This window comes from Pelophylax lessonae (assembly GCF_965119305.1).
Source record: "Pelophylax lessonae genome assembly, chromosome: 7".
In the NCBI taxonomy this organism is placed as follows: domain Eukaryota; kingdom Metazoa; phylum Chordata; class Amphibia; order Anura; family Ranidae; genus Pelophylax; species Pelophylax lessonae.
In genome coordinates, this window is record NC_138774.1 from 68,048,212 (window position 1) to 68,064,452 (window position 16,241).

A 16,241-nucleotide genomic window follows, 5' to 3' on the forward strand; every position below is an offset into this window, starting at 1 on the left:
CCGTTCTGGTGTTGGCCAACAAAAATTTTAATGCCTACAGGACAGATTCTGTTCGGCCGAAAGTGCGCTGTCGGCTGTCGGAAGCATCATACTAACAAGCCGAAAATCGGCCGATAGTTCGGCGGCCGAATAGTTTCGGCCGACAATCGGTACGTGTGTACGGGGCTTAAGTCAACTCCATAGGATTTTAGAGACAGAAATCTGAACCCACCAAAATCGTGTTCAGGAAAAAACCATTGGGGTAGTAAAAATGCCTGATCCTCCTAAACGCTAGGCGCGTTTATTCATTTCAATAACCAGGATAAATTAGTATGAATACATACCTGAACGCATCTTAACGCGAGCCAGGAGAAAACCATTCATTAGATCCTATCTTCCATAAGGCCTTATGGGTCAATGCCATAAATTAAAGACACTCAATAGGGGGGCGGGGGAATTCACCTGTCAGAATCAAATAAACTTATCGCTGTAGCTAAGAGGCATAACCAGAACCTTCAGGGCCCTGGTGCAAGAAACATTGGAAGGCCCCCCCTAACCCCCCCCCTTCATTTCACTGGTCCGTGGGACCTTTTCTCTGGTCCCATGGCCCTCCTTACTGATCCCGAGGCCCTTTACTCATGTTGCAGGGCCCTTTATTATGGTCCTGCAGCAAGACCCTTTCATGTGTCTGCAGTGGGCCTTCCCTATGGTGGCAGATTTGTCACCAGCACACCAGGGACCAATGCACCATATAAGGGTCCAACGCAGTGTAAGAACTACCAAGGTTGCAAAGGTCAAATTTGTGACCAGGCCCTGGCGTTCTGCCAGCTGTGGGAGTCCCCAGCCTCCTCTTGATGTGATGCCCTTCCTACTGACAGTTCTGGTCTGGCGTCTCTGTCCCCATGGCAGTGGTGGCATTCTATTAGGACCCAGGGCTGGTTACAATATGGGTCAGAGGAGTGCATATAGGAGAGGAATGGCACTATTTGTTGTAGGCAGCTGAGCCCCCCCACCAGTCACCTAGCAGCGGTAATACTGCATAGCTTTCTGCAGCCTTCACTGCATGCCGATCGGAGTGTGATCCAGGCGACACTCCCAGTAGGATCTAATAAACACAGTATTTATAAGAATCAAGAGTACAATCACATTTATATCAACCATATGTTCAGCAGCAACGTGGGCTCCATGCCAGTAAGGTGGGGCTCTGATTAATAAAACCACTATCATAGTTAATATTAGATCTGCCTGAGAGCATCACCTGGATCACATCCCAATCAGCATGTCAGACAAGGCTATGCAGTGCTACTGCTAAGCGACCTTCAGGAGGCTCAGCTGTCTACAACGAATTGTACTGGCCCTCCTGCACATGCGCCCATCAGCCCCATAACTTAACCAGCACTGGGTCCTAATGTGCTGCTGCCACTGAAGACTGAGACCAACGCCGTCAATAGCTGGCTGGACAGTAATCCTGGTTGTAAGGCCACTGGTCCACATTGGGGGGATTCCCCCATCCACCTGGAATGTGTAGATGAGGGAATTTTTCAGTGTACTGATCAAACAAATAAATAAAATTAAAAAAAAAGCAGTCAATGTATGGGTTGCATAAGTGCTCAATGTAACTTAGAAGAACAGAGGGGGGGAGACAAGGGAGGGAGATAGGGACAGTTCAGTAATGCAAAGTGTAAATGCAGTGCTTACTCAAGGACCGAGGCTGAAGGCCGTGGCTCAGGTATCATTCATGAAGCTTGGACTGTGTAGCTGCTGTTCTTTAGGTTTTTCCTCCCTGTCCTGCACAGAAATACGCCGAGATAGGAGAGTGGGCGGGCCAGGCAGACACAGGTGGGAGGGGGAAGGGGAGGAGCTGTATACCTCTCTCCTCTCCTGTCTGTTGGTGGGAGGGGGGAGTGAACTCGCTGGGCTGTGTGAGACGAATGTCAGAGACACTCCGCTCAGCTGCAGCCGCCGGCCCCTAATTGTACAGACTGATTCTCCTATCCTACGGACGGGAGAATCATTCTGTTTTCTCGAACTGTCACTAACATAATGGGAGGCTCACAACACTGCTTGGGCCCCCCCACAGGGGTGGAATTCCAGGGCCCGGTCGCAAGTGCGACTTCTGCAATCCTGGTAGTTCCACCACTGCTGTAGCTTTTTTCTTAGAGGCCAGAATTAAAGCCTTAGTTCACACTAGATGCGGTGCAAATTTGCTGAGGATTTCGCACTGCATCCAAATTGCCACCCATTCATGCAAACCAGTTGTGCAGTGAATGTTAACGACACCCTGAAATCAGTTTTCAAAACGCAGTGCAATTTGCAGAATCGGATCACATGGGTGTTCACACTCATGCAATTCAATTTAGGTACAGACAAAAAAAGGTCCTGCATGAGTTTGGTGTAAATGCGGTGCAATTTGAGCCATACAAATCCATGGCATAAATCGCACCCCAGAGACGCTGCATGTAATTTGCACAGGAATGTGCTGCGATTCTTGTGGGATTTACATGCAGTGTCCTGTACTGCATCAGTGTGAACCCGGGCTAAAGGGCATGTGTTTTATCATCATGTTGTTGTATCATAACAATTGGCTGCTTGCAGGTTTCCTTTTAAACATTGCCGCTTTCATTAAAGAATTGTTTTAACCATACCACTAAGGCTGGGTTCACACATATGCGAATTGGATGTGGGTTTCCTCGCATCCAATTTGCATTACAGGAGAGTGCGCCCGGCTCTCAAGGGAGCTGGTTCACACATGTCCGGGGCGGCCGCAGTCCAGATTGAAAAAGAATCCTGTGCGTATTTGGGTCCGGTTCAGGTGGGAATTCAGGAAAAAATTTGGACCTGAATGGCCCCTATACCGGTGAACAGGGGCGCTCCGGACCTCAGGCACGAACCCGCGGCCGCACATATGTGAACACAGCCTAAAGGCCCGTACACACGATAAGAAAATCTGTAGGGAAAATTCATCCGCCGACCGATCTGCCGATTTTCGGATTGTTAGTATGGTGCTTTCGACAGCCAACTCCGACTTTTCGGCTGACAAAATCCTGATGTGCAGGCTATAAAATTTTTGTCGTTCATCAAATCAACGTCCGATTTTCATCTCATTAGTACGGATTTTGTCTGAAAAAAATCTTAAGAGCAATGCTAGGCATGCTCAGAGACGAATGAACACATACAAAACAACCCAACACATGACATCACTTCTGAAGTAGAATTCTGTCATACGGGAAAATTCGTATGAAAATAACCTCTTCACTTTCCACATCAGACTAGCATGCCACAAAAAACGGACGACATATCATTCGCTTTAAGCCCCGTACACACGATCAGATTATGGAACGATCTGTCATCCGTTTTTTGTGGCATGCTAGTCTGATGTGGAAAGTGAAGAGGTTATTTTCATACGAATTTTCCCGTATGACAGAATTCTACTTCAGAAGTGATGTCATGTGTTGGATTGCTTTGTATGTGTTCTTTCATCTCTGAGCATGCCTAGACTTGCTCTTAAGATTTTTTTTTCCGTCAAAATCTGTACTAATGAGACGAAAATCGGACATTGATTTTATGGACGACAAAAATTTTATAGCCTGCACATCAGGATTTTGTCAGCCGTAAAGTCGGAGTTGGCTGTCGAAAGCACCATACTAACAATCCGAAAATCAGCAGATCGGTCGTCGGACAAATTTTCCCTACAGATTTTCTTATCGTGTGTACGGGCCTTTATTCTGCATTTTTAAGTTTCTCTGCTCCACTGTCTCATACACACAATAAGATTTTTGGACGCATTTTCGTTAGTTTTTTGTTGTATGCTAGTCTTATATGGAAAGTGAAGAGGTTACTTTCATAGGAAAATTCTCCTACGACAGAATTGAACTTCAGAAGTGATGTAATGTGTTGAATTGTCTTGGATGTATACTTTTGTTTCTGAGCATGCCTAGTCTTGCTCTTACAATTTTTTTCGGACGAAAACTGCACTAATTAAACAAAAATCGGATGTTGTGTTCACGTATGATAAAAATTGTATAGCCTGCACATCCACTTTTTGTCGTATAAAAATTCGTAATCAGCTGTCGAAAGCCCTGTACTAACGATACGAAAACTGGCAGATTGTTCGTCGGATGAAATTTTACTTCTGATTTTCTTATCGTGTGTACGGCCTTTAGACTTATGCCCCATAGTCACGTTCCGATAATCGTACGATAAAACTCGCTTTCGACCCAATCGCATGATAATCTGATCGTTAGTACACAGCTTTCGACAGCCAATCACGACAGTTCGTCCAACAAAATCTGAAGGGACAAACAGGAAAACATCTGTCGTACGTTTCATCAGTACACTATGCGTCTGCTAAAAATTGATCGACAAAGACCGCGCATGATCGGAAACACTAAAATAGCACGGAAAAAGCCTGGCTGCCATTGTTTTTGTTTTGCACCATCTGATACGTAGCTAAGCAAACAGGAAGCTTTTCCCGAATCGTACGACAAAAATCATACGGTTTGTACGCATTGTTGAATTCAATGTTAGTATCATGCAACAAAATGCGAACGATAAGTCGTTCAATTATCTGAACGTGTGTACGAGGCATAAGCACAGCCTGGGATAGAGCTTGCAGGCAGCACTGGGATCCTGGGAGGAAATGAGGCTGCTGGGTGTAGTATGAGCCTGCAGCCTGTCACTGCTTGTATTACACAGATTTGAGTCAATCATACCATGGGGGAGAAGAGCTAACACTCACCTGAAGTCTGAACTCTGCCAGGTAGAGGAAATAGATTGATTTTGCTGGGTAGGGGAAGCTGAATTCCCTAAACTCTGTGCACGGAAACAAGTACAGAGAACATTGTTAGCCCAGCGTCCGCCCCTGATCATATGGGAGGAAGAGCTGTAGATCACATTACATGCATGTTGTACAACCTGTTGCACGCACAGCATACGTATCTCCCAGCCTTCCTAGATGGGAAAGAGGAACATCTATTCATGAAAATATAAGAAATGCGCCTGACACTAAACCGCAGACATTACTGCATTTCCTGACTCGTACGATGGTCTACAAATCAATTAAACAAACAAAAAACCTACAAATGTAAAACAATTGCAACAATGTAGAGGCTGCACATGCAGTTTTTATGAATTCTCAATAAAATATGCTTTGCAATAACAAGATAATACAATAACTGAGTTTATCTTGCCTTTAGCAGTACTACTATGATTGCAAAAATCGAAAATTATTTGTATGACTTTGGCACTGGCACTCCAGTTGTTTAATGCTGGAAAATGACACTAAAGCCCCGTACACACGTACCGATCGTCGGCCGAACGATCGGCCGTCTTTTGTCCGAGGGCTGTCTTGTCTGTTGAAAAGTGCAAAAGACTGCACACGAATTTTGTCGCCAACAACAGCCGACTGCAGAAGTGATGTCATGTGACGGTTAACTTTCCCTGTGTTTTTTCTTTTCTGAACATGCCCAGTCTTGCAAATCTGCTGTCTGTCGGCCGAATTCTGTACTGACTGGCGAACAATCGGCCGTTCTGGTGTTGGCCAACAAAAATTTTAATGCTTGCACGACAGATTATTTTCAGCCGAAAGTGCGCTGTCGGCTGTCGGAAGCATCATACTAACAAGCCGAAAATCGGCCGATCGTTCGGCGGCCGAACATTTTCGGCCGGCAATCCGTACGGGTGTACGGGGCTTAAGTCCTGAACACGTGAGCTGAAAATCAGATGTGAAATACCGCTTTCAAAGCCATCTTACAATAATCTGATCGTTAGTATACAGCTTTCAAGACCCAATCACAACATTTCATCCGATATGATTCGAAGGGACAAACACGTCCAATTTTCTCGTATGATACCAGATTGTACAATTTTAATTTAATCAGAAGAACAAGACCACGCATGCTCACAAATAATACAACACATTACATCACTTCCAAAGTTGTATTCTGTCATACAAGAATTGTTGTAAGGTGAGTAACCTCTTCATTTTTGATATGAGACTAGCATTGAAAAAAAAAAGAAAAATTATCTTCCAATATTGTTATCGTGTGTACGAGGCTTAAGGGCTCTTTCAGACAGACGTTGAATTCTAAAGCAGCCATAAAATGTATTAACCACTTGCTGACCAGCCGCCGAATATACGGCGGCAGGTCGGTATGTTCCTGCGAAACGCCGTACCCGTATGTCACTTTGCAGAAGCGATCGTGGGGGCGTACTCACCCCTTCGCCAATGAGGAAGCTGATCTGTGGGGCCGGGGGCCGCAATTGCCGCCGGGACCCCGCGAACCAGTGGCGTAGCGTGGGGGGTGCAGGGGGGGGCCAGCCGCACCGGGTGCAACATCTGGGGGGGCGCATCCGCAGTGTCACTCTGTCTGTCTGACTCTGACATACACAGTTCACACACTGTCTGCGGCTGCCTCCATCTTTAGGCTGGGATAAGTCCAGCGCGGCCGCCCTATGGCTGAAAATGGCGGGTCGGGGCGGGGGTGGACTGTGCCTCACCTGTCCATTGGTGTAGTGGTGGGGTGGCGTTGCAAGCCAAGCCTCGCCTATGCTATCTCACGCTGGTCATTCTGCATTGAAAGGGGACACGCTGGTCATTCTGCATTGAAAAGGGACACGCTGGTCTCTCTGCATTGAAAGGGGACACGCTGGTCTCTCTGCATTGAAAGGGGGCATGCTGGTCTCTCTGCATTGAAAGGGGGCACGCTGGTCATTCTGCATTGAAAGGGGGCTTGATTACTGAAGGCCCCTTTCACACTTTTGTGACCTCAAAGTCGGGTTAGGGGGCGCAAATTACTTGCCTTGCCCCGGGTGCTGACAACCCACGCTACTCCACTGCCGATAAATGAAGTTATCCATGGGATCCAGAGATCCGATGTTGTTGATCTGCTGTTATAAACACAGCAGACCGCTGTTCTGCCAGCAATCAACACCGGGCTCCTGTGTTCCTCCTATTTAGGAACACAGGTCCCTGTGTTGATTCCATAAACCCATCCCCCCACAGTTAGAAAAAAACCCCCTAGGCACACATTTAACCCTTTGATAGCCCCTGGTGTTAACCCCTTCCCTGCCTGTGTCATTAGTACATTAACAGTGCATATTTTTAGCACTGATTACTGTAGTATTGTCACTGGTCCCCCCAAAAGTGTCAAAAATGTCAGTTATGTGTCCGATCTGTCTGCCGCAATGTGGCACTCCTGCTAAAAATCACAGATCACCACCATTACTAGTTAAAAATAATTAAATACATAAAAATTATATAAATCAAAAACCTCTAGTTTGTAGACATGATAACTTTTGCGCAAACCGATCAAAATACGCTTATTGGGATTTTTTTTTTTTACCAAAAATATGCAGCAGAATACAAATTGGTCTAAAATTATGAATAAATTAGATTTTTACATTTTCTTTATTTTGACTGTTTGTCCCGGTTCACACTTGTGCGATGCGGGAAGGCTGCGAATTCGCAGCCTGTTCCCGCATCGCAAACGCACCCCTGGCAGTTCACCCTGCCATATGCGATACGCTGGGGGTGTCAATGATATGTTAATGACACCCCCAGTTTGATCACATATCGCAGTGCGATCTGACAGTTCGCACAGGATCGGATCGCACAAGTGTGAATCAATGTGCGATCCGATCCTGATGCGGCTGGAAAAAAGGGTCATGTGCGTGTTTGGTGCCGATACAATGTGAATTCAGCCATACAATGTGTATGGCTGAATTTGCATCCGCACCTCCGATCGCATGTAATGAAAGAGCAGTGCGCTCCGAATTACATGCGATCGGCGCACTCGCAGGAATGTGAACCGGCCCTTATATAGCAGAAAGTGGAAAAATATTGTTTATTTTTTTCAGAATTGTTGCTTTTTTTTTGTTTTGTTTATAGTGCAAAAAAATAACAACTGCAAAGGTGATCAAATACCACCCAAAGAAAGCGCTCTTTGTGGGGAAAATTATTTGGGTACAGTGTCGCACGACCACACAATTGTCAGTTAAAGTAAAGCAGTGCCGAATTGCAAAAAATGGCCTGGTCATTAAGGGGGCAAATCCGGTCCAGAACTGGTTAAATTAAATTTTTTTCCTTTAGAAATGTCAGCATTGCTTCAGCAGGCTCCATACATCGTACAGATGCGCCACTTTACAGGTACATTAAGGGGACCCCCAGGCATGATATTTAAAGGGATTTTTCATTTTATTGTTTCACTTTAAGCATTAATAAAATCACTGCTCCTGTAAAAACTATTGTTTTAAAAACGTTTTTTGCTTTGATATGTCTCCCAGGGCAGTACCCAGGTCTCCATACACTTTTTATGGCAATAACGTGCATATAAGCCTTTAATATTAGGACTTTTGATTATTCATGTTCGTGTCCCATAGACTTTAATAGAGTTTGCATGTTTGCTAGAACTTTTTGCCTTTTCGAGATGTTCTGGTGCGAACCAAATAGGGGGGTGTTCGATCCATTACTAATGCTGAGCCAGTATGCAAAAATGTGGACTCCTGACTTCACAGACTCCATGCTCTTTAGGGTCCTTTTTCAGAATTGTTGTTTTTTTTTTGTTTGTTTATAGTGCAAAAAGTGGTTGGTTAGTGCCGTGTTTGTGCCGTTTAAATTTCTGTTATATCTTTATCATTTTTGCGTTATTAATGATTTATTAAAGGTCACCAAAGGTCACTCAGCCCCCCTACAACACCCAAAAGACACAAAACTGGGCTCGTTGGTTTGTGCTACGTTTGTGCTGGTTTGTGCTGCTATAATTTTTATTTGTGTAGTTATGTTTTTTTAGTTCTAACAGTTTTTGTTTTTTTATAGACAAATGAAACAAATGTAAAAAAAAAAAACAAAACGAAAAAAAAAACACCTTTAAGTTTAGTAGAATGTGAATTTCAAAACAGCTAAAGTTACTTTTTTTATCTTTATTTCATTCTATAATTTGTCCTTTTGATAATGACACTAAAATGACTATGCTTTAATTGCTAAGCATAGCAAAGTCAATTACCAATTAAATAAAGGCTTTTCAATGTTGCACATTTTGCTAAATTCTTTACTAAAACAATTACAAAAAACAAAAATGGAAAAAAAAAAAAAAGAACGGTACAAATAGAAGTAATAAAAAAATCTGAAAAATAATTGCTATTGGGAGGCGGGGAGAGGAGCTAAATAGGGTTGATCTGGATTAACAAGGAATTAAATAGGAACTTTTTTCTAACTTGCAAGGGTGCTTTAACTGACATCATATGTTGAGCAAAGGTCACCCCTACCTATGATTGAACCAAAGTATTTACAATGTAATAAAATACTATTGTTACAATTTAACTCTAAGGCCCCTTTCACACATACGGTCCATTCAGTTCATCAGTTCAGTCACGTCAAAATGTATCCTTTTTTCAACCATTTTTCATCTGTTTTTCGTCCGTTTTCATCCGTTTTTCATTAATTTTTCATCCGTTTTTCATCCATTTTTCATCCTTTTTTTACATCCACTACCAATGCAAAAACAAATAAAAAACTGACCATTTGTCTGTTTACATCCGTTTTTCCGTTTTTTTAACGGATGAAAAATAGGGCATTCGTTCCAAAAAACTGAAATTGACGGAAGCGGATGAAAACAGATGTTAACGGATGATCGTCCGTTGTCATCCGTTTTTACACAGAGATGCATTGATGTCCGTTTTTCATCCGTCAATGGATGGATGAAAAACGGACAAATGGACCGTATGTGTGAAAGGAGCCTTAGGCAGGCCATAGACGATTTGAATTACGTACGATTTATCGTTCGATAAACGAAAGCGGCACTCGTGCACATCATCGAGTGTACCATCAATGTGAGCCGAAAATCGTACGACAAAACACTATTTTTTGTGCCTTTTAACCACATCTCTACCGGACACACTCCCTACTGTTCTGTGTTTTGTTAGGCGAAATAATACAACTCCCCCACTAATGATACGAAATTCGGCCTATTTTCGCAAAAAAACCCAACATGTTGGATATGTGAATTTTTGCTGTCGTACGAAAATCGAACGTTTTACATACCACACTAACGATACGAAAATCGTTCGATAACACTGCCATTTACGATTTTCGAACGAAATTCGAATCGTCTATGGCCTGCCTAACGATACGAAAATCGTTCGATAACACTGCCATTTACGATTTTCGAACGAAATTCGAATCATCTATGGCCTGCCTTAGGCTCCATTCACACCTGAGCGTTTTGTTTCCAGGTGTTTTCTTGGGCTTTTTTCAGCCTTTTTTTCAGGTGTTTTTTGCAGGTGTTTGGAGGCAGGCATTGACATGTAACAAAAATGCTTGTAATCTGCCAAAAAAGAAGCTCATGTACTTTTTTGAGCTTCAGGCGTTTTGCTTCAGGTGACAAAATGCTCAAATGTGAAGAGGGCCCTTTGAAATTAATGGGATTTTGCTTGTTGGGCGTTTTGAGACTTCAGAGATGAGCGTTTTACGAGCTGAAAAATGCTCAGGTGTGAACAGGGCCTTTGGCCCATTTCACAATAATGTTCCGATGGTGTCCACCTGTCCATTTTAAAGGCAGACCAGATCAGAACCTCTATTCTCCATTATGAAGAGGTGGGTGGAAATGGACATGTGTTCGTTTACAACTACATACATCCAATACGATGTGGGATGGGGATCTGTTCCTCTTCTGTCCAGTGGGTTGGGTCGGATGGCAGTTGGGTGTAAACAGACAGGCAATTTGTTTACATCTGGCCGCCCATAGAGGAAAGCAAGCTGTGTCTGCTCAGTGGACAGATCTCCTGCTAAGCAAGTGGATTGCAGCACATTGAAAACAATGGGCTGCATTTAGATCAGTCAAAAAAAAATGCATGTATGCCTCAAAACTGAGCATTTTTAGGCAGCAGTGTGCAAGAGGCCTTCTGGACACTGCAGATGCTGCTCTGGAAGTGTCAAGATCTGCTTCTGTGATACAGATCAAGTCCCATTTGGTAAATCCAATCAGGAACCTGGTGGTGAGGGGGAATGGGATAAGGTATAGGGCATACTACACACAGGTTAGATTTAGATTCTTATTTTTTTAAGGGTGTGTGTGACAAGTCCAAAACTGGTGAAAGCTGCACTCCAGGCATACAGACAAATGCAGTTGAAATATAGTATATACTGTATATATATATATGTATATATATATGTACAGGTGCATCTCATAAAATTAAAATATCATCAAAAAGTTAATTTATTGCAGTAATTCAATTCAAAAAGTGAAAGTCATATATTTTATCAGTGCTGGCTGGTGCATTCAGGGCGCAGGGGCGCTGCCTCCCCTATCCATGCGTCCAGCCCCCTAATCTACATGTGGGCCACCAGACGCATGGAGTTCAATGGGGCTTTTTTTTTAACCATGTGATTAGAGCCAGAGGCTCTAATAGGCTAAAAAAAAGGTGGGCTTGGGGCCCACCCAGTTGTGTGACAATAGCAAATTAATATTCCCTATTGTCACACGGACCCTCCTCCTGGCCAATCAGGAAGTGGGTCCTGAGACCAGTTTCCTGATTGGCCGAAAGGAGAAGCCATGCCATTGGGCATGGAGGAGGGAGGGAGGGAGGAGACGCAGAAGAGGGGGAAGAAGCCAAAGCCGCTGTCACTGCCGCAGAGTCGGTGGGGTCCTGCGTCCTGCAGTGGCCCTGGGGGGGGGTGTAACGGAACAGGGCACCCCTGACCAGGTACCTCCATTGACAGATGCTCCTAGTACTTCCCGAGGGGCTCCCAGCACTCCACCAGACACCGTAACCACTTCAGACCCCACAAACCGCTGCAGCTTGGATAGGGTCTCGCAATCTCCTATCCACCCTGGACCTACGACAAGGCTCCAGGTTCCTGTGGGTGAACCTCCTTTCCCCAGAGAGTGCAGCACGAACAAGCTCTTACACAAGCTCTTACAAGAGCTTAGTGATTCTCTAAGGGAGTATGGAGGACCATAGCAATCCCTTGCAGCAGATTCCTCCAATAAGAGACAAGACTCTAGATTGAGGGTGAAGAACTAACTCCCTTCTTCTTTATTGAACAGACTTGTATACAGTTTTCACCCACAAGGTTACCACCCAGGTGGACCTTGTTGAAGACTGGACGTGATATTCACAATCCAATAGGAACAGAGTTTTACACTCTCATACAGTGTACACAAAAATATACAATGTGTGAAAATCCCCCCTCCCCCTTAGCATTCAATCCACATACCTATAAGTTTCTCTTAAGGCAGACAGACAGAACAATGGGAGGTCATTAACACTTAACAATGCGAAAGGGCAATCCACATTCCCTCCCAATACACAGCAAAAGGAAAACCTGTCTGACATTGAAAGATATGTAATATACACAGCATTTAGGAAGAACAGATTTCATGGCAAATGGGAATAAATCTTTATATTCCTATATGGAGATATTGCTGGCAAATATGCCCGTTCCATCTGAAGTAATTCAAACCATTAATCCTCTGTCTTTAACTTCCAGTGATGGTGAGTACTGTCACAGGGGGGTATGGTGTGCAGCCTGGTGTAGTCCCGGGGGGGGAGGGGGTATGGTGCGGTCTGCAAGCCGCCCCCCTACCCCCCCCCCCCCTCGGCCCATGGAGCACCAGCCACCTCTGTATTTTATATAGATGTGTTACACACAGAGTGATATATTTCAAGCATTTATTTTTTTTTTGATGATTATGGCTTACAACTAGTAACAACTTACTTAAACTTACTTACAACTTACTTACTGAAAACCAAAAATTCAGTCTCTCAGAAAATTAGAATATTACATGAGACCATTAAAAAAAAAAGAATTTTTAATACAGAAGTGTTGGCTTACTGAAAAGTAAGTCCATGTACAGTATAGTATGCACTCAATACTTGGTTGGGGCTCCTTTTACATGAATTACTGCATCAATGTGGTGTGGCATGGAGGCGATCAGCCTGTGGCACTGCTAAGGTGTTATGGAAGCCCAGGTTGCTTTGATAGTGGTCTTCAGCTCATCTGCATTGTTGGTTCTGGTGTCTCTCATCTTCCTCTTGACAATACCCCACAGATTCTCTGTACGGTTTAGGTCAGACGAGTTTGGTTTGGTTTAGGTTCTCTTATGGAGCAATAGTAGTGTGTAAGTGTGTTTTTTTTTTCCAGCAATATAACCTCTAAATACCTTTTCCCAGTAGTGCTTTTGTGCAGTCACATGGTTTTCTCAGGTCTTAGGCCCCTTTCACACTGTCCGTTCCGTCGACGGAGTCTGTTCTGCTCAGCGGGGGATCGATCTGCCAATCCCCGCTGCGCAGGCGGTTGACAGCTCCGTCTCCGCTCTATGTGCAGAGACGGAGCTGTCAGATCCCCGCTGTCCTCTATGGGGGAATTAGATGAGAACGGACCGTCTGTCCATTCTCATCCGGTCCTATCCGATCCGCCAGGCGGATGGAAATTAGGAAAAAACGTAAAGAAGTCCTGCGCTATGGGTAAAGGGTAGGGAAAATAGGCTGCAGCCTCCCTTAAATATAACCGATGGTTATATCAAAAGAATAAAAACTAAATGGGAAGGGAAGTGGCGCTGCCTGGAAATTGGTGGAAAATATAATAGATATGTGTTGCTCTATTAATGGTGCAACTCTATTAATGGTATAAATCAATAGACATGTAATTCAAATCAATAAAATTATAAACCATAAACTCTGAGTGATTCATATAAAATTGACCAATATAAATCAATAAATATAAACATGTACTCTAAGCATTCCATACATGTATAGATAAAGTGATTGAGTGATGTGATCTAGGCCCAGTGGCTGGCCTAGTAAGGTGACTGAGTGATAAATAATGCAATCGAATAAATATTGATCACATAACATATATATAAATAAATATAAATTGTGCTGATAAAGGATAAATCCAAAAAATCTGTGTGATATATAATATATATATATAATATATAATATATTACATCCCAATATGTAATCTCAAAAAAAAGGAAATCCCTTATTGGTGGGACTTTAAAGGCACTCTTGAATACACAAATTTTGAAAAATATAATATTTTATTAGAAAAAACAATATGACAATAATTTATAAAAGGCAAGTAAAGTAATATACATCACATGTGCAATTAGAAATAACCACATCAATTCAGGAAGGAGACTCAAATCCCGACTAGTTTCGGAGTTATACAATTACTCCTTCTTCAGGGGGGAGAGTAACCCTGGATGGTGGTATTCTATGCAGTGATGAATGGCACTATGTACCTGCCAAGATGTATTAAAATCAGGTGCTGTATATGCTCTGCTGAACTTATACTGTGGCCGTGTTCAAGGTATGGTTGAGGTACTGAGACCCCATGCAAATGTATTAAAGAGAGGAGTATGCCATTCCTTGGTGGATGGTATTTGAAGGATACCAAGTCAGATCAACTGGATCCCAAATTAAGGCTGAACAGCTTGTTAAGATGGTGAGAGGTCTGGGTCGTACCAGACACACCGCCCTCGATGTTAACAGCCAGCGAGCATATTTTTTTTTTTTTTTTTTAAATAATTATAAAGTGACCAGTGCTAGGTGGTGGTTAAAGAGAGTAAAAACTAGTATAACTATAAAAAATTAAAGGTGACCAGTGCAAATGACCATTAGTGATGTCATATGACAAAGATATTGATAAATATATATTGTTTTTGGAGAAATCCCCTATGGGGTGGGACTTTTTAGGTCACTCAGGATAAATAATATGAAAAAAGTACTAATAATGATTATATTTTATTTTATCAAAAGAGAATAGAAAATTGACATACAACAATAATATCATTAAAACTGTCCAGTTTTGTCCAATTTTAATGATATTATTGTTGTATGTCAATTTTCTATTCTCTTTTGATAAAATAAAATATAATCATTATTAGTACTTTTTTCATATTATTTATCCTGAGTGACCTAAAAAGTCCCACCCCATAGGGGATTTCTCCAAAAACATGCCTTTCATATTGGGATGTGGCACTCACATTTAGGAACACAGCGGGAACACACCTACAGATAAATATATATTGCACAATGTAATCCCAGGTATTATGTGTATCAGAAATAATAGTCCATATTTAAAAGTGGAGAAATCTTCAAATGGTGCTCCAGCTTAATTGCGTGCAATAGGCGTGCCAAAAAACAGAGGGTGCTCAAAGTGGCTCTAATTAAGAGTGCACTCACCAGAGTGCCTAACCCCACACAGGGGTGTTAGGCAGGGGTTAAATAACTGTAACCACAGTATGGGATGGTTCTCCTGGAGGTCCCAAGTGATCCTGAATCCCTGTATTCTTATGAATGGTAACCGGGGGAGGAGGTGGATGTATATCCTCGCATATAGTTAGGCGGTATACAGCATGTAAAAAGGAACATCTAGTAAGCCAGCGGCTCTCGTAGGTGCCGGAACGCTCTGCGTTCCACGGAGTATCTGGAATAGGAAGTGACGTAATCACGCCGTACGCGTTTTGTCATCGATGTCTTCATTGGCAATTACGACACTTCCCAGTCTTCTGATATATGTATGCTGCGGTTACTTGGCAACTGATCAACAAAGTCACGGAATGCGGAAGTCATTGATCCTCAGAGCTGCGTTTGCATTCACAGATGTATGGTATATTTCAATCGGGCCAATTATAAATTTAGATATATTTCAATCCCAAGTTTTTAATATTAGAGTAAGATTCGCCGCAGCGTGCATAAATATTAAATATTAAAAAACACCCTTAATACATAATACATAGCTAGTAACAGTATATATAAAAAACAATTAAAACGCAAATTTATTATATCATTAAAATCAATTAAATTAAAAATATTAATAAGAAATTAATTATATAGAAATATACATGTAAAATTTACTTTTGTATAACATATATTTGTACAGTGCATTGTCAAAGTCCAGACCTGAATCCAATCGAGAATCTGTGGAAAAAACTGAAAACTGCTGTTCACAAATGCTCTCCATCCAACCTCACTGAGCTCAAGATGTTTTGCATGGAGGAATGGGAAAAAAATTCAGTCTCTCGATGTGCAAAACTGATAGAGACATACCCCAAATTACTTACAGCTGTAATCACAGCAAAAGGTGGCGCTACAAAGTATTAACTTAAGGGGGCTGAATAATTTTGCACGCCCAATTTTTCAGTTTTTTATTTGTTAACAAAGTTTTAAATATCCAATACATTTCGTTCCACTTCATGATTGTGTCCCGCCACTTGTTGATTCTTCACAAAAAATTACAGTTTTATATCTTTATGTTT

General features: G+C 42.5%; 1 protein-coding gene across 2 annotated transcripts in view; it reads right to left on the minus strand.

The window, feature by feature from the left end:
- The window catches only part of LOC309559476 (cytochrome P450 2G1-like), a 62,923-nt gene extending 58,089 nt beyond the window's left edge, over nt 1-4,834 (minus strand). Inside the window, exon 1 of one of the 2 annotated variants that reach the window (XM_082262750.1) lies at nt 4,718-4,834. The gene's annotated coding sequence lies outside the window, so the exon portion shown is untranslated. The remainder of the gene's footprint in view (nt 1-4,717) is intronic. The other variant, XM_082262749.1, reaches the window with a different exon arrangement.
- Between the last annotated feature and the right edge of the window lie 11,407 nt (nt 4,835-16,241).